The sequence below is a fragment of the Panthera pardus genome, unplaced genomic scaffold, assembly GCF_024362965.1.
Source record: "Panthera pardus isolate Hobbes unplaced genomic scaffold, ASM2436296v1 HiC_scaffold_10, whole genome shotgun sequence".
NCBI lineage: Eukaryota > Metazoa > Chordata > Mammalia > Carnivora > Felidae > Panthera > Panthera pardus.
In genome coordinates this window covers 106278636-106303837 of record NW_026526655.1, presented here as the reverse complement: position 1 = coordinate 106303837, position 25202 = coordinate 106278636, and the positions used below count along the sequence as shown (strand labels likewise).

Here is a 25202-nt window from a genome sequence, read left to right as displayed (position 1 = left end):
TATTTGGGATTTTTCTTGTTTCTTGAGATAGGCCTGGATTGCAATGCATTTTCCTCTCAGGACTGCCTTCGCTGCATCCCAAACCATTTGGATTGATGTATTTTCATTTTCATTTGTTTCCATATGTTTTTAAATTTCTTCTCTAATTGCCTGGTTGACCCATTTATTCTTCAGTAGGGTGTTCTTTAACTTCCATGCTTTTGGAGGTTTTCCAGACGTTTTCCTGTGGTTGATTTCAAGCTTCATAGCATTGTGGTCTGAAAGTATGCATGGTATGATTTCAATTCTTGTATACTTATGAAGGGGTGTTTTGTGACTCAGTATGTGATCTATCTTGGAGAATGTTCCGTGTGCACTCGAGAAGAAAGTATATTCTGTTGCTTTGGGATGTAGAGTTCTAAATATAACTGTCAAGTCCATCTGATCCAATGTATCATTCAGGGCCCTTGTTTCTTTACTGACCATGTGTCTAGATGATCTATCCATTTCTGTAAGTGGAGTGTTAAAGTCCCCTGTAATTACCACAGTCTTATCAATAAGGTTGCTTATGTTTGTGAGTAATTGTTTTATATATTTGGGGGCTCCCATATTCGGCGCATAGACATTTATAATTGTTAGCTCTTCCTGATGGATAGACCCTGTGATTATTATATAATGCCCTTCTTCATCTCTTGTTACAGCCTTTAATTTAAAGTCTAGTTTGTCTGATATAAGTATGGCTACTCCACCTTTCTTTTTACTTCCAGTGGCATGATAAATAGTTCTCCATCCCCTCACTCTCAATCTGAAGGTGTCCTCAGATCTAAAATGAGTCTCTTGTAGACAGAAAATAGATGGGTCTTGTTTTTTTATCCATTCTGATACCCTATGTCTTTTGGTTGGCGCATTTAGTCCATTTACATTCAGTGTTATTATAGAAAGATAAGGGTCTAGAGTCATTGTGATGTCCGTAGGTTTCATGCTTGTAGGGGTGTCTCTGGTACTTTGTCTCACAGGATCCCCCTTAGGATCTCTTGTAGGGCTGGTTTAGTGGTGACGAATTCCTTCAGTTGTTGTTTGTTTGGGAAGACCTTCATCTCTCCTTCCATTCTAAATGACAGACTTGCTGGATAAAGGATTCTCGGCTGCATATTTTTTTTTTCTGTTCAGCACATTGAAGATCTCTTGCCATTCCTTTCTGGCCTGCCAAGTTTCAGTAGAGAGATCGGTCACGAGTCTTATAGGTCTCCCTTTATATGTTAGAGCATGTTTATCTCTAGCTGCTTTCAGAATTTTCTCTTTATCCTTGTATTTTGCCAGTTTCACTATGATATGTCATGCAGAAGATCGATTCATGTTATGTCTGAAGGGAGTTCTCTGTGCCTCTTGGATTTCAATGCCTTTTTCTTTCCCCAGGTCCGGGAAGTTCTCAGCTATTATTTCTTCAAGTACAGCTTCAGCACCTCTCCCTCTCTCTTCCTCCTCTGGAATACCAATTATGCGTAGATTATTTCTCTTTAGTGCATCACTTAGTTCTCTAATTTTCCCCTCATACTCCTGGATTTTTTTATCTCTCTTTTTCTCAGCTTCTTCTTTTTCCATAATTTTATCTTCTAGTTCACCTATTCTTTCCTCTGCCTCTTCAATCCGAGCCGTAGTTGTCTCCATTTTATTTTGTAGCTCATTGATAACATTTTTTAGCTCCTCCTGACTGTTTCTTAGTCCCTTGATCTCTGTAGCAAGAGATTCTCTGCTGTCCTCTATACTGTTTTCAAGCCCAGCGATTAATTTTATGACTACTATTCTAAATTCACTTTCTGTTATATTGTTTAAATCATTTTTGATCAGTTCGTTAGCTGTTGTTATTTCCTGGACGTTTTTCTGAGGGGAATTCTTCCATTTGGTCATTTTGGATAGTTCCTGGAGTGGTGAAGGACTGTGGGGCACTTCCCCTGTGCTGTCTTGAATAACTTGCGTTTGTGGGCGGGGCCGCACTCAGCCCTGATGTCTGCCCCCAGCCCACTGCTGGGGCCACAGTCAGACTGGTGTGTGCCTTCTCTTCCCCTCTCCTAGGGGCGGGATTCACTGTGGGGTGGCGTGGCCCGTCTGGGCTACTTGCACACTGCCAGGCTTGTGGTGCTGGGGATCTGGCGTATTAGTTGGGGTGGGTAGGCAAGGTGCACGGGGGCAGGAGGGGCAGGCTTAGCTCACTTCTCCTAGGTGATCCACTTCAGGAGGAGCCCTGTGGCAGCGGGAGGAAGTCAGACCCGCTGCCGGAGGTTTGGCTCCGTAGAAGCACAGAGTTGGGTGTTTGCTCAGAGTGAGCAAGTTCCCTGGCAGGAACTGGTTCCCTTTGGGATTTTGGCTGGGGGATGGGCGAAGGAGATGGCACTGGAGAGCGCCTTTGTTCCCCGCCAAGCTGAGCTCTGTCGTCCGGGGCTCAACAACTCTCCCTCCTGTTGTCCTCCAGCCCTCCGGTTCTCGGAGCAGAGCTGTTAACTTATGACCTCCCAGATCCTAAGTCCCACTTGCTGTCAGAACACACTCCGTCAGGCCCCTCCGCTTTTGCCAGCCAGACTCGGGGGCTCTGCTTGGCCGGCGGGCCGCCCCTCTGCCCTGGCTCCCTCCCGCCAGTCCATGGAGGGTGCACTGCCTCTGCCTCTCCGCTCTTCCTACCCTCTTCCATGGGCCTCTCATCTCTGCTTGGCTTCAGAGACTCCGTTCTGCTAATCCTCTGGAGGTTTTCTGGGTTATTTAGGCAGGTGTAGTTGGAATCTAAGTGATCAGCAGGACATGCGGTGAGCCCAGAGTCCTCCTACACTGCCATCTTCCCAGGATCTTTTATCTTGGCTATTTTAAATAATGTTTCAATAAATATAAAGGTGCATACATATTTGCTAGTTAGGGTTTTCATTTTATTTGGATAAATACCCAAAAGTGGAATTGCTGAAACACATGCCTATTCCTATTTTTTAAATTTTTTGAGGAAGTTTCATATGGTTTTTCATAGTGGCTGCACCAATTTACATTCCCACAAATAGTGCACAAATGTTTTATTTTCCACATTCTTGCTAACACTTATTTCTTGTCTTTTTGATTCTAGCCATTCTGATAGGTGTGTGAGGTGGTATCTCATTATGGAATTGATTCACATTTTACCACTGATTAGTAATGTTGAGCATCTTTCCATGTGCCTGTTGGCCATCTATATGTCTTCTCTGGGAAAACATGTGTTCAGATTTTCTGCACATTTCTTAAATGAGTTTTTTTATTGAATTGCATCAGTTCTTCATATATATTGGATATTAATCCCTTATCAAATGTATAATTTGCAAATATCTTCTCCATTCATCAGGTTTCCTTTTCATTTAGTTGATGGTTTTCTTTGCTGTGGAGAAGGTTTTAATTTGACTTTTCATGTATTTATTTTTGTTTTTGTTGTCCTTGGTTTTGGAGTCAGATTCAAAAATTCATTGGTATGAAACATTCATTACTAAGATCAATGTTAATGAGCTTACTCCCTAACTTTTCTGCCAGGAGCTTTATGGTTTCAGGTCTTATATTCATTTTTTTGTCCATTTTGAGTTAATTTTTGTATACGGTGTAAGGTAGAGTTCAATTTCATTCTTTTGTATGTGGTTGTCCACCTTTCTCCACACTCTTTACTGAAGAGACTATTTTTCCTCATTGCACAGTCTTGCCTCCTTTGTCATAAATTAATTAGGGGTGGTTTATTTCTGGGCTCTCTACTCTCTTCCATTTATTTATGTGTCTGTTTTTATGCCAAAACCATGCCTTTTTTGATTATTATAGCTTTGTAGCATAGTTTGAAATCAGGGAGAATGATCCTTCCAGCTTTGTTCTTTTTCTCTCAAGATGGGTTTTGGTATTCAGGATCTTTTTTGGTTCCATACAAAATTTAGGATTATTTGTTCTATTTCTGTGAAAGATTCAATTGGAATTTTTAAAAAAAATTTTAATGTTTATTTATTTTTGAGAGAGAGAGAGAGCATGAGCAAGGGAGGGGCAGAGAGAGTTGGAGACAGAATCTGAAGCAGGCTCCAGGCTCTGAGCTGTCAGTACAGAGCCTGATGCAGGGCTCGAAGCCAAGAACCGTGAGATCACAAACTGAGCTGAAGTCTGAAGCTTAACCAACTGAGCCAACCCAACAGCCCTCCATTGGAATTTTAATAGGGATTGCATTGAATTTGTAGACTGAATTTGTAGCCTGTGTAATATACACATTTTAGCAATATTAATTCTTCTAATCCATGATCATGAAATATCTTTATATTTATTTGTGTCTTCCTCAGTTTCTTTTATCAATGTCATAGTTTTCAGTGAACAGATTTTTTACCTATTGGCTAAATTTATTCCTAGGTGTGTTTTTTGATTCAGTAATAAATGTGGTTGTTTTCTCAATTTCTCTTTCTGATAGTTCATGTTAGTACACAAGAATGCAACAGAGTTTTGCCTATTGATTTTGTATCCTGCAACTTTATTGAATTAATTTATTAGTTCTAACTGTTTTTTGGTGGACTATTCAGGGTTTTCTAAAAATAAACTCATGTGATCTGCAAATAGCTTTACTTCTTCCTTTCCAGTTTGTATGCCTTTTATTTATTTATTCTGTCGAATTGCTGTGGCTAGGACTTCCAATACTATGTTGAATAGAAGTGGTGAGAGAACATTCTTATTTGTGATCTCAAAGAAAAGGTATTATCTTTTCAACATTAAGTATGTTAGCTGTCATTTATTATGCTGAACCTTTATTATGTTGAAATACATTCTGTCCATACACAGTTTGTTGAGAGTTATTATTATAAGTGGATGTTGAGTTTTTTTCAGATGTTTTTCTTCATCAACTTAGACGATCATCTATGGTGTTTAGCCTTCATTTTGTCACTGTGATGTATCACATTGTTTGTTTGGCAGATGTTGAATCATCCTTGCATTCCTAGAATAAATCCCACTTGATCATGGTATATGATCTTTAATGTATTATTGAATTTGGTTTGCTAATATTTTGTTGAAGGTTTTTTGCATCTCTATGTGACAAATAATTTTAGAGTCTTAAAAATTTATCTGTGCTTCGTGTACTTAAACCTCACCATTGCCAAAAGTGTGTCAAATGCTGATCTGTGTAATCTCTTCACAATTTTGGTATATACAAAATGTCATACAAATGGAATTATATGTTATGTAGATTTCAGACTTGATTCTTTAGAATTTCCTAAATATTGGGTCAATAATTCAAAAACCACTATTTATTTATACTATAAATGAAAAGGTATGTAATATAAGACAGATGGCAGGAGTTAGATTTCCTGCTGTTGGAGTGGATGATTACATACATGCAAATACATTTATATTTAGCAATATGCATTTAAAACTCATACATGTATTTGCATGATGTAATGAGATATTTATTTTTTATCCCTGGATAGTATTCCCTTGTACATGTAATACCAGATTAATTCCCTATTCAACTGTTGATTTTTATTTTTTAATTTGTATTTATTTATTTATTATTTATTTATTAAAAATATGAAATTCTCTTCAACCGTTGAATGATATCTTCATTGCTTTTAATTGTTGGCTATTATGAATAATGCTGTTATAAAAATTTGCATACAGGTTTTTATGTGAATCAGTGTTTTCACCTGATTTGAATATATACCTAGGAGCATGATTGCTGGTTCCTATGGTAATATTATATTTAGTTTTGTAAGAAACTGCCAAAGTTTCTTCCTAAGTGGCTATACCATCTTCCACATTCACCAGCAAGGAGTTAGGGTAATTTTGCCTTTCATCCTTGACAGCAATTACTATGATTGAGATTGCATTGAATCTATAGATTAAGTTGAGAGGAATTAACATTTTAGTAATCCTGAATCTCCCATGAGTGGGAACAAAACATTTCCCTTTCTTTAAATCTTTGATATTCCAAAAGTGTTTAGTAGTTTTGAGCATGCAGATTCTATATATTTTTTACAATATTTACCTCCGTGAACCTCAATTTTTGGTACTATTATAAATACTATTTTTTTTAATTCCAGTTCAAAATATTCATTGCAAGCTTATAGGAAAGTAATTGAATTTTGTATACTAGTTTTGTATCTAGTGATCCTGCTATACTTGCTTATTGGTTCTTGGGAGTGTTTGTGTAAATTTTTCTGGAAAGATAATATTATTAGTTAGTTAGTTAGTTAGTTAGTTACTTTATGTAATCTCTACCCCGAATGTAGGGCTCAAACTCATGACCCCAACATTAAGAGTCACATGTTCCACTGACTGAGCCAGCCAGTCACCTTTAGTCATGTTATTATATTTAAATAAACACTCCAAATAAATTTTGATGGCTTTAACTTTAAATTGTTGATATTTCATATTCTTCTTTTATCTGAAGACGTAGCATTATTAATAATGTTGGTAGCATTAATAATAATAATACTTAAAGCATAAAGCACTTAATATGTGCCACACACTATTCTAAACACTCTTCATATATTACTTTTTTTTTTCTTAAGTTTAGTTATTTGTGAGAGGGAGAGCACGAGCAGGGGCAGGGAAGAGAGAGAGAATCCCAGGCAGGCGCTGCCCTGTCAGCTAAGAACCTGACGTGGGGCTCATTCCCATGAACCGTGAGATCATGACCTGAGCTGAAGACTGAGAGTTGGATGCTTAACCTACTAAGCCAACCAGGCTCCCCGTATGTATGACTTTGCATTTAACTTCTTTCATTCCCAAGTTCCTTCCAGTTTTTGTTGTGATGTGTATTCAAGTATTAGGCTGGAGGAGGACAATACATATGTTGCCATGTGCAAATGAAACTTTATTTGCATTCGCCTAACTATGCTTCTGAGGCTATTCCATTTATTCAAACTCTAAACACTTCAACTCTCAACTATGTTTCCTGATACTGACTCACTTTTATTAATATCTGTTCATTTTTTAATTCAATAACCGTTTTTCATACCAACTATTTTGAGGCTTATTACAGTACATCTTATGGGGTGCTTAGGTGGCTCAGTTGGTTGAGCGTCCGACTTCAGCCCGGGTCATCATCTCACAGTTCGTGGGTCCGAGCCCCACGTCAGGCTCTGTGCTGACAGCTCAGAGCTTGGAACCTGTTTCAGATTCTGTGTCTCCCTCTTTCTGCCCCTCCCCTGTTCACGCTCTGTCTCTGTCTCAGAAATAAACATTAATAAAATTAAACAAAAAATAAAGTACTTATTATTTTCAGATTGTTTTCAAACACAAGTGGGTTAACAGCTATAAGAATGGACATTATTAACATTTTATTCTAGCCTGGTTTGATCAAAGTACTTTGATTTTTTATTTAAATAAAGTTTTGAAACATTAGCAATTTGAAAACTTCTGTTCTTTACTAAGAACTAAACTATCCTATGATTCCTTAAATGAAAAAAAAATAATTTAAAAACACTTGTTTGCTTTGTACGTATGTGTGGTGAGACCTACAAATGTGTGTGGGAAATGCCACTTTAAACAATGGTGTAAAGAAAATTGTTAAATAAAAGTAAATTTGGACCCAAGAAGCGCTTTTTACAAAATGTCCTTGAAAAGTTATTACTGAAGGATCACACTTCTAAGTTTTTTCGTTAGCATGTAAACTGCGTTCCTGAAAAATTTCTAGGTTTAAAGGAGACATAGCATTTCATTTTGCAGTTGCTAATACCATGTGCTCATTAAAAATAGGGACTCCATAAATGTTGATGATCTGGCTGTCAAGGGAAGATGCCAGAAAGTCACCAGCAAGTATTTGTAACTTCAACTTTATTTCTCTTTTCTTCTCTTAGTTGTTTTGAGAAGATAGGCACTTGGAGAACCAGAATATACCTGCATCTTAGAATTCCTTCTGAGTTCAGAAAGTCAGCTTCTTTTTCCTGGGGTGAAGAGAATGCTCTGTGTTTTGTTGGAAGGAGAACACCACTTTGAGGGCAGGAGGTGGATGGTAATGGACCTCTAACCTCAGTAAAAGAAGTCTGATAACACTGGTAATGCCTTAGTGGGGACCTTTCCAATTTGGCAGAAGTAGCTCCACTTGGCTGTAGCTTCTCTGACTTGTCTTCCTTCACTTTAGATAATTTCTGAATGGAGTCCATGTTTTTTTTTGCCTAGTGCTTTTAGAATATTATTTTTGTATGTGTTGTTTTTCTTCAAGTGCAGTGATTAAAGTTTCCATAAAAATGAAATTGTCTTTTACTTCCAGGGCTGGACATAGTCAAGGTATGACTCCAAAGACATGATGGGATGCTTGAATTAATCATCCATATCTTCCTCAACTTCAGGGAGGGAGACCACTGACTTTATCCAAATTAGAAGTCTTAAGAAGTTTCCCTTCTTAAGTCTTTAGGTTGTTAGAAACCTCTTTTACCCTGGCCCCCTCTCCTGTGTTTACAACCTCTGGAATTTGTTTGTTTGGTTTGGTTTTCGCTGACACTGTGTTTGAGCTTTTTAAGATGGTTGTCTAAAGCAACTCCGAGGGAAGCAAAAACTTCTTGAGGCTGTTGCCTTTTCTTTCCTTCTTTCTTGATACCACTAGAGGGTGGTTTCTCCTTTGCTTCATCCCTTCGAGTGGCCTTTGACTTTCTTCTATGGATACCACCTTGTGGGATTTCTTGCTGATCAAAGCAGGAGGATTTTCCATCCCCTTTGGTATCCTTCAAAATTTATTCCTTGTGGGTCAGTTTGTGCTCCTTATTTTGACCCACAGCCCCTTTCCTCTGGGGCTCACTCAGGTGCTATTATTGACTGAGCCCCAGACCATCCTGGGAGGAATTTGTGTGACCAGGCTTCTGGTGTGGAACAATGGGTTGCTGGTCCTCCACTGGAGATCTGGACCATTGTCCACAAACACTTGATGAGGACAGGTGGATGATGGAGGGGTCTGAACATGGCAGTAATCAGAAGATTCCTGGACTGAGAAATAGAAATAGGAAGAAGCTGGTGAAACTCTGGGGCACCTCTTCCTCTCATCTCTCCTCTCAAGATTGTGAGACACTTTGTGAGGTATTTCCAGGTCTGAGTTTTCTAAGTTTTGTTGTTGTTGTCTTTTTTCCCTGTCTGTGATCGAAGATGTGGATTGGCTGTTGGAGGCTTTTCAATTTTCTTGGTAGTCCTTCTCTATGTCCTACTTCTTCTGAAGGTCCTCTCTGGGGCACGTTCAACCATTACCCAGCCATCAAAAACTACATGGAGCTAGAATGTATTACGCTAAGCGATATACGTCAATCAGAGAAAGACAAATACTATATGATTTTTCTCTTATGTGAAATTAAGAAACAAAACAGATGAATGTATGGGGAGACGAGGTGGGAGAGAAGAGAGGGAAACAAACCATAAGATACTTTCTTCAAGTTTTTAATGTTTATTTATTTTTCAGAGAGAGAGAGAGAGAGAGAGAGACAGAGTGTGAGCAGGGGAGGGGCAGAGAGAGAGGGAGACACAGAATCCAAAGCAGGCTCCAGGCTCTGAGCTATCAGCACAAAGCCCAACGTGGGGCCAAACTCACTAACCATGAGATCATGACCTGTGCTGAAGTCAAACACTTAACCGATTGAGCCACCCAGGTGTTCCCACAAGAGACTTTTAATGATAGAGAACAAAATATGGGTTGACAGAGGGAGGTGGGTGGGAGGGTGGGCTAGATGGGTGATGGTTACTAAAGAGGGCATTTGTGATGAGCCCTGGGTGTTGCATGTAAGTGATCATAGAATTCTACTCCTGAAACCCATATCACACTGTATGTTAACGAACTAAAATTTAAAATAAAAAGCAGAATAAAACAAAAAATGATGGCTCTTTTTCAAGTCCTTTTCATCAGTTTCAATCGTCTGGTTATACAGAAACCAGCTTATTCCCCTGGGCCACTGAGTCCCTGGCAAAACTTCCAATGCTGGTGTTTTCACAGGTTATTTACTGTTCTCATGACCGCTCTCCACAACAATGGCTACTGTAACAGGCAAGGTGGAGCGTTTCTTTACATATTTCCATAGCTTCCTAGGGTCCAGGTTTGCAGCCAGCCTTGCCTACAGCTTCTCCACCATTTGGAGCACGAGCCTGGCCACCAGCAGTGTGACCGTCCCAGCAGGGAGGGGGCCGGTACAGTCCTGTGATTGCAGCTCTGGTCTCCACGCATCCTTGGTGGGGACTGAGGTGCTACTGGCCACATGTGGGCTTCACATGTGTGCATGCCACTGGGAACCACTCGGTCTGGGCCTACTGGCTTCTGCCAGGCCTTTGGGCAGCCACACATCTGGCCTGGAACAACTTTCCAGTGTGTCACCCGAGACTAAAGGAAACCTCAGCACCTGGGCTTACAAATCTTAACCACATATTACCTCCACTTATGCAAAGGAGTTGTGGGTCATGCCCGAATGAGACACCTGTTGATGGCCCCTGGGCTGGCTGGCCTGCTCTCAGACCAGAGAGTCAGCAAGATCAACCCCTCAGTAGTGACCACCCTAGACAGAGGCTATGTGCCAGTGGTTAGCTTAATTTTAGCCTCACTACAACCCGAGGAAATGGGTTATATTATCTCCATTTTACAGATGATACAACTGAGGCTCAGGGAAATCAAATTCACTTTCACACAGTCACATAACAGAAGTGAAGAAGGAGCATAAGGCAAGCTGACAGGCCCACAAACAGCCCCTCACCCCCAGGTGGGACATGTTTGATCTTCCTCGGGCTCTCTTGGCTGCTCTAGAACAAAGAAAAGGGGAAAAACAAATGGTTAACTGATAGAGATCATAGTCCTACAGGACCTCAGTTTCCATCTATTTGCAAATATCTTAGTAAATCACAAGAAAAAAACAATCTCATCAATAGCCTAATCTCCAGAAACCTATAGACTCTGTTTCCTGGAGCCCAAACATCACCCCTCCATAAGGATGTGGGGAACAAAGGCAGAAGGAAATGGCAGATAGAATTAAATTTCCTTATAAGCTGCAGCCCAGTGACAGATACTTGAGGCTGGCAGAGTAAAATGTTTCTCCAGGAACTCCCTATGTCTTAATGCTAATGATTTGCTAGAAGGCAAACAACCTTAGCTTGACAATGGCTAGGCCTCCAGTATCCTGTGAGTCTTCCTTAGCATATTAAAATCTCACTGGAAACTTCCCCTGGACCTTACCTTCCCATCTCTCCTCCTGATCTGGGGGCAGCTCTTCCTGCCCATGGGTCCTATCGCCTTGCTTTAATAAAATCCCCATTTTGCACTAGAGACGTCTTCAAGAATTCTTTCTTGGCCTTTGGCTCCAGACCCCACCAACCCCACTGTCATCCCAAAAACCTCATCAGAAGCAAAGTTACAATTTGACTCTAAGCAGTGTTAGGTCTTGTGTCTGCACCCAGAGTAATAACCCATGTGTTTTGTTTTTAACCCCAAAGCAGTGTCCGATACATAGGCACCAAATAAATTTGCTTGAAGGAATGAAAAAGTGAATCAATGGTCATTTGCTGTAATGAGCCTGCCCATCAGCAGTGGGACTTAAGCTAGGCCAGCCTAAAACACTCTCCCTAAGGGGACCTATTCTTAGCCTGAAAGATTAATCTTTAGTCTCATACTCACAACTAAAAAGAACAACTAAATAATCTTCAAATGGCATCCTTCACTGCACCTCCTTTGATTGGATCAAGAAAGATCAGATTAGATCCCAGCCAGATCTCCAGCAGCAGGTGGAAACCTGGCCTGAGGTCTCACCCACAGTGAAAAGCCCAATGGTTCCTCCTCCTTATCTTTTTCCTTTTTATATAGACTTTATTTTTTAGGGCAGTTTTAGGTTCACCGCAAAATTGAGCAGAACTATAGAGTTCCCATGTGCCCCCTGTCCCCACACATGCAGAACCTCCCTCCCCACCAGAGTGGTACACTTGTTGTAATTGATGAACCTACATTAGAACATCATTATCACTGAAATTCCATAGTTTAAATAGGGTTTACTCTTAGGGTTATACATTCTATGGGTTTTGACAAGTGTATAATGGTACATATACACATTATAACATCATATAGAACAATTTTACCTCCTTAAAAGTCCTCTGTGCTTTGCCTATCCATGCACTTTCCAATAACACTATACCACTTCCTGGATAATGCAAGTACTTTATAATAATACAATATTCCAATTCCTTTTTCCCATACCTTGTATCACAGTTGTCATTCATTTCATTTATACTTACGTAAGTAAATACATGCATATATGTATATAAGTCATCTAAGCAAACATTAACATACATACAAGCATATAAATGAAGACATGCTTTCTATCATTATTTTAAACAAATTGTTTTCTGTTAGATAACTGAGAACAAGAAAAGCATGCATTTCTTAATGATCTTCCTTTCTTTAAATAGTTCTGAGTTTCTGACTTATATTAGTTTCCTTCTCTCTGAATAATTTCTTTTTAACATTTTACGCAAGGTAGAATTTGTACAACAAATTCTTTCAAAGTTTGTTTGTCTTGGAAATTCTTATATATCTCATCTACGTTTTTTTAAGTAAGCTCTATGCCCACATTGAGCTTGAACTCATGACCCTGAAATCAAGAGTCACATGTTCTACCGACTTAGCCAGCCAGGCACCCCTCTCATTTACTTTTGAAGGATAATTTTTCAGTTTACAGAATTCTAGGTTGGTGAATTTTTGTCAACAGTTTATTTCACTCCATTGCCTTTTCCTTGCATGGTTTCTGAGAAGAAGTCCTATGTAATTCTTATCTATACTTCTATACAGGTAAAGTGTCTTTTACCAATGGCTTCTTTCAGAATTTTTTTCTTTATCTTTGATGTTCTGCAATTTGAGTGAAACACACCTAGGTGTAGTTTTCAGTTGTTTGTGTGTTTTGGTTTCTTTCTTTTCTTTTCTTTTCTTTTTTTTTTTTTTTTTTTTTTTTTGGATTTTCGTCTTGTTTGATGGTCACTGGGCTTTCGGGATCTCTGAATTGGTTTCTGACATTGAATTAGGGGAAATTCTCTGTAATTATTTATTCAAATATTTCTTCTGTTCCTTTCCTCCTCTCCGTCTTCCCACCTCCACCTCTCCTATCTCTCTCCTCTTCCCTCCACCTCCTCCCTCTCCTTCTTCTGGTTTTCCCATTATATGAACCTTTTGTAGTTGTCTCTCAGTTCTGGAATTTTCTGTTACTTTTTCCTTTCTTTTCTTTTTTCTTTCTTTCTTTTTTTTTTTTTTACTATTTTTCTCTTTGCTTTTCAGTTTTGAAAGTTTCTATGTATATCTTCTCAAGTTCAGGGATCCTTTACTCAGCCATGTCCAATGTACTAAGACCTCATCTAAGGCATTTTTCATTTCCATTGTAGCATTTTTGATTTCTAGCATCTCTGTTTTGTTCTTTCCTAGAAATTCAGTCTCTCTGATTTCAGTGTCTGTGTTTGTGCATGTTACCTACTTTTTATTTTAGAGTTTTTAGTCTATTAATCATAGCTTTTTAAAAGTTCCTTGTCTGAAATATCAGAATCCTGCCGTACCTGAGTCTGGTTCTGATACTTGCCCTATCTCTTCAAACTGTGTTTTGTTTGTTTTGTTTTGTTTTTCCTTTCAGTGTGCATTGTAACTTCTTGTTGAAAGCATGGTATATTGTAGTGGGTCAAAGTAACTCTGGCAAATAGGTCTATGGCATTGCAGTGAGGTGTGCGGAGAGGGGTAGTATTCTGTAGTCCCATGATTAGGTCACAGTCTCTTAGTGAGCCTATCTATGCCTCTCAGCTGTGAACCTTAAAAGTGACTCTCAGTTTCTTCTTCCCCGCTTTGATGGGACAGGATGACTGGAGGGAGCTGAAATAGTTTTGTTCCCTATGTGGGATGCTAGAATGGGCTAGCTTTGGGTAGTTCCCTTCCCCCAGGTCAATTAGGCTCTGAAAAAAACCCAATAGGTTAGGCACTGGTAGAACAGTTTCCCTTAAGAGCAATCCTGTTTTAAAAGACCAGAATACTCGGGGGGCGCCTGGGTGGCTCAGTCGGTTAATCCTCCAACTTTGGCTCAGGTCATGATCTTGCAGTTCGAGAGTTCAAGCCCCGCGTGGGGCTCTGTGGTGACAGCTCAGAGACTGGAGCCTACTTCGCATTCTGTGCCTCCCTCTCTCTCTGCCTCACACTCTGTCTCTCTCTCTCTCTCTCTCCAAAATAAGAAACACTAAAAAAATTTAAATAAAAAAAAGAACAGAATACGGGGCACCTGGGTGGTTCAGTTGGTTGAGTGTCTGACTTCCAACATCCGACTTCCAACATCTGACTTCTGCTCAGGTCACGATCTCACAGTTTGTGGATTTGGGCCCCATGTGCTGAGAGCTCAGAGCCTGAAGCCTGCTTCAGATTCTGTGTCTCCCTCTCTCTCTGCCCCTCCCCCATTCATGCATGTGCTCTCTCTTTCTCTCAATAAATAAATAAATAAATAAACACACATTAAAAAAAAAAAAAAAAAAGAAGAAGAGAATACTCAGGGCGCCTGGGTGGCTCAGTCAGTTAAGCTTCCAACTTTGGCTCAGGTCATGATCTTGCAGTTCGAGAGTTCGAGCCCCGTGTTGGACTCTGCGATGATAGCTCAGAGACTGGATCTTGCTTTGGATTCTGTGCCTCTCTCTCTCTCTGCCTCACACTCTCTGTCTATCTCTCTCTCTGCAAAATAAATAAACAATAAACAAATTTAAATAAAAAAAAACCAAAATACGGGATGTCTGGGTGGCTCAGTTGGTTGAGTGTCTGACTTCCAACATCTGACTTCCAACATCTGACTTCTGCTCAGGTCATGATCTCACAGTTTGTGGATTTGGGCCCCATGTGCTGAGAGCTCAGAGCCTGAAACCTGCTTCACATTCTGTGTCTCCCTCTCTCTCTGCCCCTCCCCCATTCATGCACATGCTCTCTCTTTCTCTCTCTCAATAAATAAACAAATAAATAAACAAACATAAAAAAAAGAACAGAATACCCTAGCATATTTCAAAATGGCCACTTTTCCTTTTCCCATCCAGAAGTATGAGGGGATTTTTCTCTGATCCTCAGTGTGAGAACCTGGTAGAGGTCTAGGAATTAAACTCCCCTCTGGAGCTTTTAACACCCAGATTCACCCACACTAAGCCTCAAGCAAATTACAGTTTAAGTTTCCCACCCCAGCATTACCTCAGGAGTCAGATACTTACCTCAGTGTCTAACCTTTGTAACCTATGTTCTTAAGAGGTGCAGCTGTGTTTTGTTCCTTTGAAAGCCCTTGCATAATATGTTCCCTTTTTATTTAGGTCAGTTTATTTCATATCTTTCTGTCACCTTAACAAAGACAATAGAACATTGTTTTGCTGATTCAGGAAGAAATCAAATGATACTTCCTGGGAATCGCCCACATGTTGGCAGTGAGGCTGAAAGATTCATGGCGTGCTCAGGGCAAAATTCAGAATGACTAGGATGTGTGTGTGTGTGTGTGTGTGCGCGGGTGTTGGACAGAAAGAAAGGGTGATAGGGTGGGTGATCTGGAAGGAAGAAAGAGAGCACTAATGCAGTTAGCCTGGAATGCTAGGCTAGAGTCAGAATGCAGTGGAATTTAGAGCTGTAAAACAAGGGGGAGTTGCCTACTTACTACCTCATAGAAGCAACAGAGCCTGGGTACAAATTGATATTTCCCAACTCCCAAACCAAGATTCTTTCCACTGCTCAGCATGCCTCAGAAATCATTGAATTTAGCTTTTATCCCATTTATAATGGCAACAGAATCCTTTACCAAAGCTGCCCAGTTTTATAAGTAAGTGATATTTTCAGGTTCAGCCAGTGTGTTGGGTTGTATCCATCCACATGAGAGCCCAATTTACCCAGTGTTCTGGGATTTAGAATATTCAGAGACACCAGATAGACACAGTGAAAGCTTGGCTTGCAAATAGGATTGGATCGTCTTTGTGGCAATTAGTAGGGTTGATGCATCAGGGATGTGTGGTAGAGGAAGTTGGAATGAAACCTTGGAGTAGGTAATAAAACTAAGTCCAGGGTTCAAATCCCAGACCCACCAATTACCAGTTATTTCTAAACAATAACAACAAAACAAACTAAACCACAAAAATATAACATTGATCTGCTCCTCTGAGCCTATTTAATGTGAATAAGACAAAATATTTACCTCTCCTTCATAGAACCATGCCCCTATTATAAATACAGCCTATGTCAGGAAACAGATTCGTTTCTTCTAATTTGAAATCTGAATAAATAAAAATAGCATTTGTGTTTTAGCGGCCTATAGACTATGAGTGCAAAACAATGCCCAATAATTTAATTTTTCAACACTCTATTTCATCAACGTAATGCAAATGCTTTCAAAGACGGGGAAGTGCTGTTTGGTAGGTGCGTGGCACAGCTCTGGGCAACTACAAAATGCTCAGCAAATGTTTTTATTTTAAAATACACTGAGCACAAATTAAAGACATAGAGGCCAGGATGGTGGACTTTGATAATTCAGTTAATGAGAGAAAATGGAGTTATTTATTACTCATGTGTGGATCAATAGTGCAAGGCAGAAAAAAAAAAAAGAGGGAAAAAAAAGTCCTGGTAAAGCTAATCTAACAAGCTAAATAAAGCATATTTATTAGAATGCTTTGGTGTCATTCCTCCAAAAACCTCCAAATGCTGTGCATGAAATTTTTAAAGCTTGGAATATTCAAAAATAGCACTGAAATCGTTGGGAAAAGAAAGTTGGAGAGTAAAATCAGTGATGCTTAAGAAAAGTTGGGAACAGCAGGCCACAGCAACTTTTTAAAATTAGCTTTATACTGTGAATTTTAACACAGACAGTAAATTGTATGAACATATGTATAACCTAGCAAACGACTCTAAAGTTAACAGACACTTTATATAACTACCTCCATCAAGGGAAAAGGCATGGTCAGCGCTCCCAGAAGCTTCTGAACGCCCCTACTGGATCACAGCCTCCCCTCCTCTGGAGGTAAACATACCCCTACTGGAAAGGAAATTACTTACTTGCTTTGTTTTACAACCTGATGATTCATCCACAAATGAAACGATTTAGTTTTGCGCATTCTTGAGTTTTATGTAAATGGAGTAATGCTACATGTGTATTTATATATTTTCACCAGCATTAACATTTTAAAATGGATTCATGGTGTATTTTCTCTTTAAAGATAGATAGATAGATAGATAGATAGATAGATAGATAGATACAGATGATAGATGGATAGAGGGAGAGAGAAAGAGAGAGAGAGAGAGAGAGAGAGAGAGAGAGAGAGAGAGAAATAGATAGATTAGCTGTGTCCACTGACAAGTCCTAAAAATAATGGCCAAGTCAGTAACAAAGAATATCTCTTGCACCCAGATAACATAATATTGTAGATAAAGGAAACAGGACCTCCTAGATAAGTGGTCAATTCCAGGTATGGAGCAAGAAATGTATTAGATGAGCCTGGAATGACATAACTCAAAATGAAGATGCTGTCAAACACAGTGGGACGGGAGAGCATGGGCAGGGCAAGAAGATGAGGAGAAATGAATGAATGAACTTAAATGAATTCAGCAATAGGTAAAGGGATGGATGATGGATGGATGGAAGGATGGATGGATGGATGGATGGACGGAAGTGTGGATGGATAAATGTGTGATGAATATATACTCAGTAAAACCCCATTCTAGTTCTTCTGTGAACTTGTGCAGACTTTATCCTGTGCAGATTTTAAGGTGCACTTGAGACTTTGATATTTCACAATGGTTCTTTTAGGAATCTTTGGTCCTTAGTTGTTTTGCTTCACCTGACAAAATTAATTCTTCATGTCCAGTGATGTAACTTCCCTGGTTAAAACCTTTCAATGGCTTTGCATCACCCACAGGATATAATCCAAGCTCCCTCCATAGTTGTGATTCTCTGGTTCCTTCCTACCTCTCCTTTCTTATTTTTCTCCTGCCTTACTTGTTATTGGTCAGCAGCTCAAAACCACTTTATTAGTTCCCTTTGTATGCTATGCAATTTTCATCCCAGGCTTTGCTGGGAATCATATCCACCACCCTCTAGCCCTGACCTTTGCTCCAGTGAATTCCTGTCTCCTATAGGACATTTTGCATGACATTTCTGATTATTGCCACTTGACATCACAGAGAGTGCTTGTATCTCTAGCGCTTAGCAAACGACCTGAAGTATTCAGAAACATATTTATTTATTATATTTTGTAATTAATCGTACATAGTTTTGTTATTTTTAAAATTTGTAAACAGGAAGCCCTTAATTATTTGAATCAGTTTTAGTGAACTGTCAGAGATGCTTAAGGTATTTTTGTATACACATAAGCAATTGTACATGGATTCCACACACCTAACTGTTTAAAACATATCTTAGGGTTTTTAAAAATTATTTTATCTAGGAATTCCCAGGATATCAGATGAAAATAGCAAAGTCTTATTTACAAGAGCAGAACTAGAAAAGAGCACTTGAATTAGGATTAAGATTTGCCTATAGTTTTTGTATGTAACTGTGGGGTGAGTCTTTAGCCAGAAGAAGCACATTTATATATTAGACAATTAGACAATCACCAGAAATCTTCAGAGAAAATAATTGCGTTGTGTTACACAAGGTAAAGAAATCAGCTTGAAAATTTGTCCTGAAATAGAGTAAATCAATCACATTGTGGGCATCCTGCAGCCATAGATTGTAATGCTTTTTCCTTAGTCCTTAATTTCATACCTTTTTAAGCCCAGTGAGAAATCTCAGTTGAATTAGTTATTTTCTCCTTTCTGGTAGAATTTATTATGATTGTTTTTACTGAAATTTGTTTTACCTCCTGAAGTGCTAAGATATTGGTTGTGTGTATCAATCAAAACGTTATTGTATTATCTTGTAACCTTTTAAAATAATTGATCAGACAATAAAAATAAAAATGGACATTAATTATGTTGAGGAAAGTTTTGCTTCTTCTTCAACTTGACACATTTTTCTTCCCTGAATGCTTTGAAACTGGTAGGAACTATTGATGATACCAATAATAAATTTGGGGAATTATGTTGCATAGATACAAAATGACAAACTTAACTGCATTTATATTAAAGCATTTTTCTGCTCATCAAAATGAGATGAGAAAATTAATATGTAAACCATTAAGTTATACCCAGATGCACTGTGTTCTGGCAGAAATAGATATTTGGTGACGTTATCTCCAACAGTTCATTGCAATTTCAAAGGGAAAATGCTTTAGAAAAATTACGTGACAATATTCAAAAGATGTTCATTAAAATATTATATATTTTGAAAGATAGGACTCATGAATTATTTTACTTGTTTTCTATGTCCTTTTTTATATCTTCTTACATATTTTTATATGCCGTTTTGTTTTCTTGGCTGCTATGTTTCAACAATTACACTTTCAGTAAGGAAGAACATATAAAGTGTTTCACCAGAAAAGTTTTGAGTCATGTCATAATTTTCCCTTTAATTCTTAAGTATTTAACAAATAAAATTAAATTTTAGAACTGAGTTGTATACTTTCTTTAAAAATTAAAAGTGACAGGGCTCCTGGGTAACTTAGTTTAGTTGAATGTCCAACTCTTGGTTTCGGCTCAGGTCATGATCTCATGGTCGTGGGTTCAATCCCTGCATCAGGCTCTGCAGTGAACATGGAGCCTGCTTAAGATTCTCTCTCTCTCCCTCTTCCACTGCCCACTTGACCTGTCTCTCTCAAATTAAAAAAATAAAAAAGAAAAATTAAAAAAAGAAAAGTATTTTCTTGGTCCTGGGAGTATTTTATGTTGAAATCAGACAGATGAGAGTACAACATAATTGAGAAAGAGGACATTTCTGGAATGAAGGTTTCCCATTTATAAAATTAAAATATATTAACACCTATTTTAGAGTGGCATGATTATGAGATTAGTGGACTATTCCATTCTTCACCAAATTATGAAGTAATATTTCTGGTAATATTATGAAACACACTGACTTTGGGATCCCAACCTTCTTGACTGCTAGAAACCAGTTTTCCACTAGGTTCTACAACACAAGGTATTTCTGGGTGCACCCTGGAGATAACCGTAGGTAAAATATACTTATTCCTCACATCTTGACCATTTATCTGGCTGTGAGATCTCTTTCCTCTTGGCAGTCTCCAGTTTGTTTCATTGTGACCATATCTACAAGTTCTGTACTGAACTTTCCCTAGGATGTTGTTGTTGTTGCTGTTGTTGTTTCTTTCACCATTTCCAACCTTAGATGGATATTCTTTGTTTCTTTCTCAAAGATATCAGCTGAGATCATGGTGAACCTTTGATAAAGGCTCAGTGATACTGAAAAGTAAATGTACACAGTAGCTTACAGTTAGACTTGGCATGTCTCAGTACTCATAGGCCTATGCATAATATCATACATATACTTAGTTGTATGGCATTCTCCTTTCAACTTTCTGGGTTAAGGTTTATGAAACATCTATTTTGGGCTAGGCACTGTGTCATTGATTCTGGAGATACATGTGGAAGCAAACAGATAAAAATCCCTGCTCTCATAAAGCCTACTGTCTGGTAGGAAACAGATAAAAATGGTAGAAATAATAAATGGTTAAGTATAATGTGATAAGTATTATTTAAAAAGTAGATTGGGTTTAGGTAGTTTGGGAGATTCTGGGTAGGTAATTTTATATGGTATGTTCAAGGTTAGACTCATTTAAAAATGGCATTTGAGTGAGGATTAGAAAGGCTAAGAAAATTAATTCTGTAGATAAATTGGGACAGAATGGTCCATGCAGAAGAAACAGGAAGTCAAAGACTTTGAGATGAAATCAAATGTTGGATTTTTTTAAACATTTGTTAGTACTTTTTAAAAACTAATCTCTATACCAAATGTAGGACTTGAACTCACAACCCAGGGATCAAGAGTCTTGTATTCTATGGAATAAGCCAGCCAGGCACCCCTTTTGTTTTTTATGTTTAAATCATTGTTATTATTGTGGCAAAATATCCGTAACATAAAATTTCCAAATTAAATCACTTATAACTGTGCAATTTAGTGGGTTTTTATTATATTTTATTGAAGTATAATTAACATGCAGTGTTATTTTAGATTCAGGTATACAATATAATGATTCAACAATTCTATACATTTTCACGTGCTCATCAAGGTAAGTGTATTCTTAATTCCCTTTACCTATTTCACCCATCCCCCCCCCCCCCCCCCCCCACTGACCTCTTCTCTGGCAACCACTCATTTGTTCTCTGTATTTGTCTGTTTTTATTTGGCCCTTTTTAACTTTGTTCATTTCTTAAATTCTACATATGAGAGGAATCATAGGGTATTTGTCTTTCTCTGATAGACATATTTTGCTCTGCATTATACCCTCTAAGTCCATCCATGTTGTTGCAAATGGCAAGATCTCATTCTTTTTTATAACTGAGTAATATCCCATTGTATGTATATGTGTATATATGTGTGTATATACACACATATATACACCACACCTTCTTTATCCATTCACTTATGGCTGGACATGTTCATTGCTTCCATATCTTGGCTATTGTGAATAACACTGCAATAAATATAGGGACGCATAGATCTTTCCAGGCCTACTGCTCAGAAGAAAAATGACTGTTCATTGGCAATGTACCTGGTCACTGAAGAGCTCTGATGGAGGTGTACAATGAAATTGATGTTGTTTTCATGCTTGTTAACACAATATCCATTCAAAAGCCCATGAATCAAGGAGTAATTTTGACTTTCATGTCTTATTATTTTTAAAAAATGCATTTTGAAAGGCTATCAGAGGTAGTAAAATTTCTGTAAATTTTCTGTGCAATTGATAGTAACGTCCTCTCTTTCACTTCTGATGTTATTTTGAGTCCTCTATTTTCTGTGTCAGTCGAGCTAAAGGTTTGTCAGTTCTGTTGTTATTTTCAAAGACCCAACTAGATTTCATTGATTTTATCTATTTTATATTCTCTATTTCATTTACCTCTCTTCTAGTTTTTATTATTTCTTTCCTTCAATAGCTTTGGCTTTCGCTTGTTCTTTTTCTAGTTCCTCGGGCTGTAAAGTCAGGTTGTTGATGTGAGTTAGGTCTCCTTTCTTTCTTCTTCTTTTTTTAAGGTAAACATTTTCAACTATAATTTTCCCTCTTAACACTGTCTTCATTGTACAGTAAGTTTTGATGTGTTGTGTTTTTATTTTTTAATATATTTAAAATTTTTCTTTATTGTTTCTTCTTTGACCCATCGGCTAAGAGTATGTTGTTTATTTCCACATATTTGTGGATTTCCCACTTTTCCTGCTGCTGTTGACTTTGAGTTTAATTCCGTTGTGATTAGAAAAGACACTTTGTATGGTTTGACTCCTTATAAATTTGTTAAGATTTATCTGTGTGTGTGGTCTAAAATGGGGTCTCTCATGGACAATATTCCATGCTCACTTGAGAAAAATATGTATTCTGCCCTTGTTAGGTGAAGTGTAATCTCTTTCTCCACTGTGTCTGCAGGTTTGTGGTCCCATTTTGGCTTCCACAACTCATGCCCACTTCTACCCACAGCTCTTGACCACCCGAGCTCTGAGTTGGATAACACAAAGACAAATGACTCAGGCAGCCTGTGCACAGGGTATAAGTTTTCAAATTCGACTTGTTCTGGTTTCTGTTGCTCCTGGATGGGAACTAGGAACCAGCCCACTGCTACCCCCAGACTGTGCCATGCTATACCAGAGAGGAGGTGGAACAAGGGTAAGTAAAAACAAAACAAAACTTCTTACCATTTGAATTTTTATTGGGTATTCTCTTGGTTGTTGTAGTCCTTCCCAAAGCTCCTATAATGTTAGTTACAGTCTAGTTCCTTAGTGTATGTCTTCATGGGAGAGCAAGGGCCTGATGTTTCTTAAACCCCCTTTTTGTGGACATCAGTCCTGGCCTGCCATTTAAAGAAAAAAAAAGTGCAAAAAGTGGTAAAAACAGGATGAACAAAAAGGAGAAAAATGGGATTTAAGTTTAGAGAGTTAATGGGGAGACAGATGATATAGGGCACTTTAGATCATTTAGACCATAAAGGACATGATTTTTACTTTGAGAGAAATGAGGAGCCACCACGGGTATAGAGGTGGCATAGCCAAATGAACTGAGTTAAAATAACAGGAATACACCGACTGAAATGTGACTGTAATAGACAGTCCATGAGCAAGGTGGGAGAAGTTAGCAGGGCATTGTAATAATCCATGCAATGATGCCCAGGTGGTAACAGAGAGAACATTGCGAAGTGTTTATACTTTGGATATATAAAAGCCAGAAAGGCTTCCTGAAGATTAAATGTGTGATGTGAGCAAAAGAAAGGGATCCAAGATGGCTTCAAGTTTTTTGCCTCAACAACTAGAAAGATGAGTTGCCATTGTTCCCAGTTAAGTTTTGTAGTAAAAAAATATCTAGGATTGTTTAGCACAAGTTATTTTCATGTTTTTGGAGAATCAGAAAATGCCCAGCAGTGTGAATCTTCTTAAGAATACTTGCCCTCTATGAGTTCAACTATCTTAAAAATTCCTAAAATGGAAAGGTTTTTTTTTCTTCCTCTATTTAATCTATGGTCGACCACCCCACTTCTCATCTCCCATCCAAAGTTAAGTCTCGTCTCAGGATACTTATATTGGAAACATGAGCGTCCTTCAGAGAAAACCTCATCCGTAAGTCATGTCCTTCTATGCTGATGCCAGACAGCAACGACATCAGAATACATAACCCAGCATCATTTATCGCCTTAATAATGCCATGTGTGAAGCATTCAAATTCCAGCCCAGCTTCAATCATGGCAAACTCTTTTGAGTTCCTTGTCACAACATTTCCTCTTGCAGGAAGGAAGAAGCATCCTTCAAAAGCTCTCCAGCAATTTCAAACTCAGCTTCTTATCTTTTAGCAGTTACTGTTCAAATAAGAACACAGGTATCAAGATCCGCCAATGGTGTGTAGGTCACACTGCACCCTCTGTATATCCATCGGAAAAAAAACAAACAATACCTACCAAGTAGACCAAGGCTTACCTGTGGCAGCTAAAGCAAATACAAAATGACGTGCCTTACCAATCCACATCGCACTCTTCAGTCAACAACACACATTCAGGGTTACGTCATATTTTTTTCCCCAATAACAACAAGTACATGAGTACGTGCTTGGCATTTTTGTTACCAAAAGACCTATTTCAAGTTTGCCCCAACCCTAGCTAAAGAAAAGTTCTTCTCAATTTAATTTCTTACTAGATAGAAACTACCCATAGGTCTTATGTAGTATTTTTATCTCCACCATTATCTACTTATATATATTTCAATTAAAATTTAAGGTCTCAGGGTGCCTCGGTGGCTCGGTTGGTTGAGCATCTGACTTCAGCTCAGGTCATGATCTCATGGTTCGTGGGTCTGAGTCTCACGTCAGGCTTTGTGCTGAGAGCTCAGAGCCTGGAGACTGCTTCTGATTCTGTGTTTCCCTCTCTCTCTGCTCCTCCCCCACTTGCTCTCTCTCTCTCCCAAAAATAAACATTAAAACACTTGTAAAAAAATAAAAATAAAAATAAATAAAATTTAAGGTCTTAGTTTCAATCTAGTAACCTTTTATATAATAATTAGCAACATTATTTGGAAAGTTTGTAACACAGTGTTGAGAGAATAAGTCTTCATTTGAAAAAAAAAATGATGGTGGGGCGCCTGGGTGGCTCAGTCAGTTGGGCATCTGACTTCAGCTCAGGTCATGATCTCACAGTCTGTGAGTTCAGGCCCTGCATCACACTCTGTGCTGACAGCTCAGAGCCTGGATCCTTCTTTGGATTCTGTGTCTCCCTCTCTCTCTGCCCCTCCCCTGCTCATGCTCTTTCTCTCTGTGTCTCAAAAATACATAAAAACATTAACAAAAATTAAAAAAAAAAAAGAAAAAATGATAGGAAATATTATCATTTTATTTTATTTTTAAGTAAAAGATCTGCTGTTTGGCCTTCTTTTAATATGAGTAAATAAAAAATGGCAAGTGTGAAGGCAAAGATGTCTATATTCTCTTGGGGAGGTTTTACTCTGAGGAGCTCTTTCTAGGATGCAGATTTTAAATGAAAGGAATATGGAGCCGGGAATTACATAACAAGTTCTGGCAGATCAGACTGGCGATTAGCGCCAACTAGATGGATTCATACAGGAGGAAAATATGACCAACAAAGTTGGAGCTAGAAAAAAATTCTAGACAATGGAGAGACAATCAATCCTTTCTCAGCTAAAAAA

At 38.4% G+C, this 25202-nt stretch overlaps 1 pseudogene; it reads right to left on the bottom strand.

Annotated features, from left to right (window-relative positions):
• Window positions 1–7776: 7776 nt before the first annotated feature.
• LOC109278836 (elongin-A-like) lies at window positions 7777–10258 on the bottom strand (annotated as a pseudogene).
• Between the last annotated feature and the right edge of the window lie 14944 nt (window positions 10259–25202).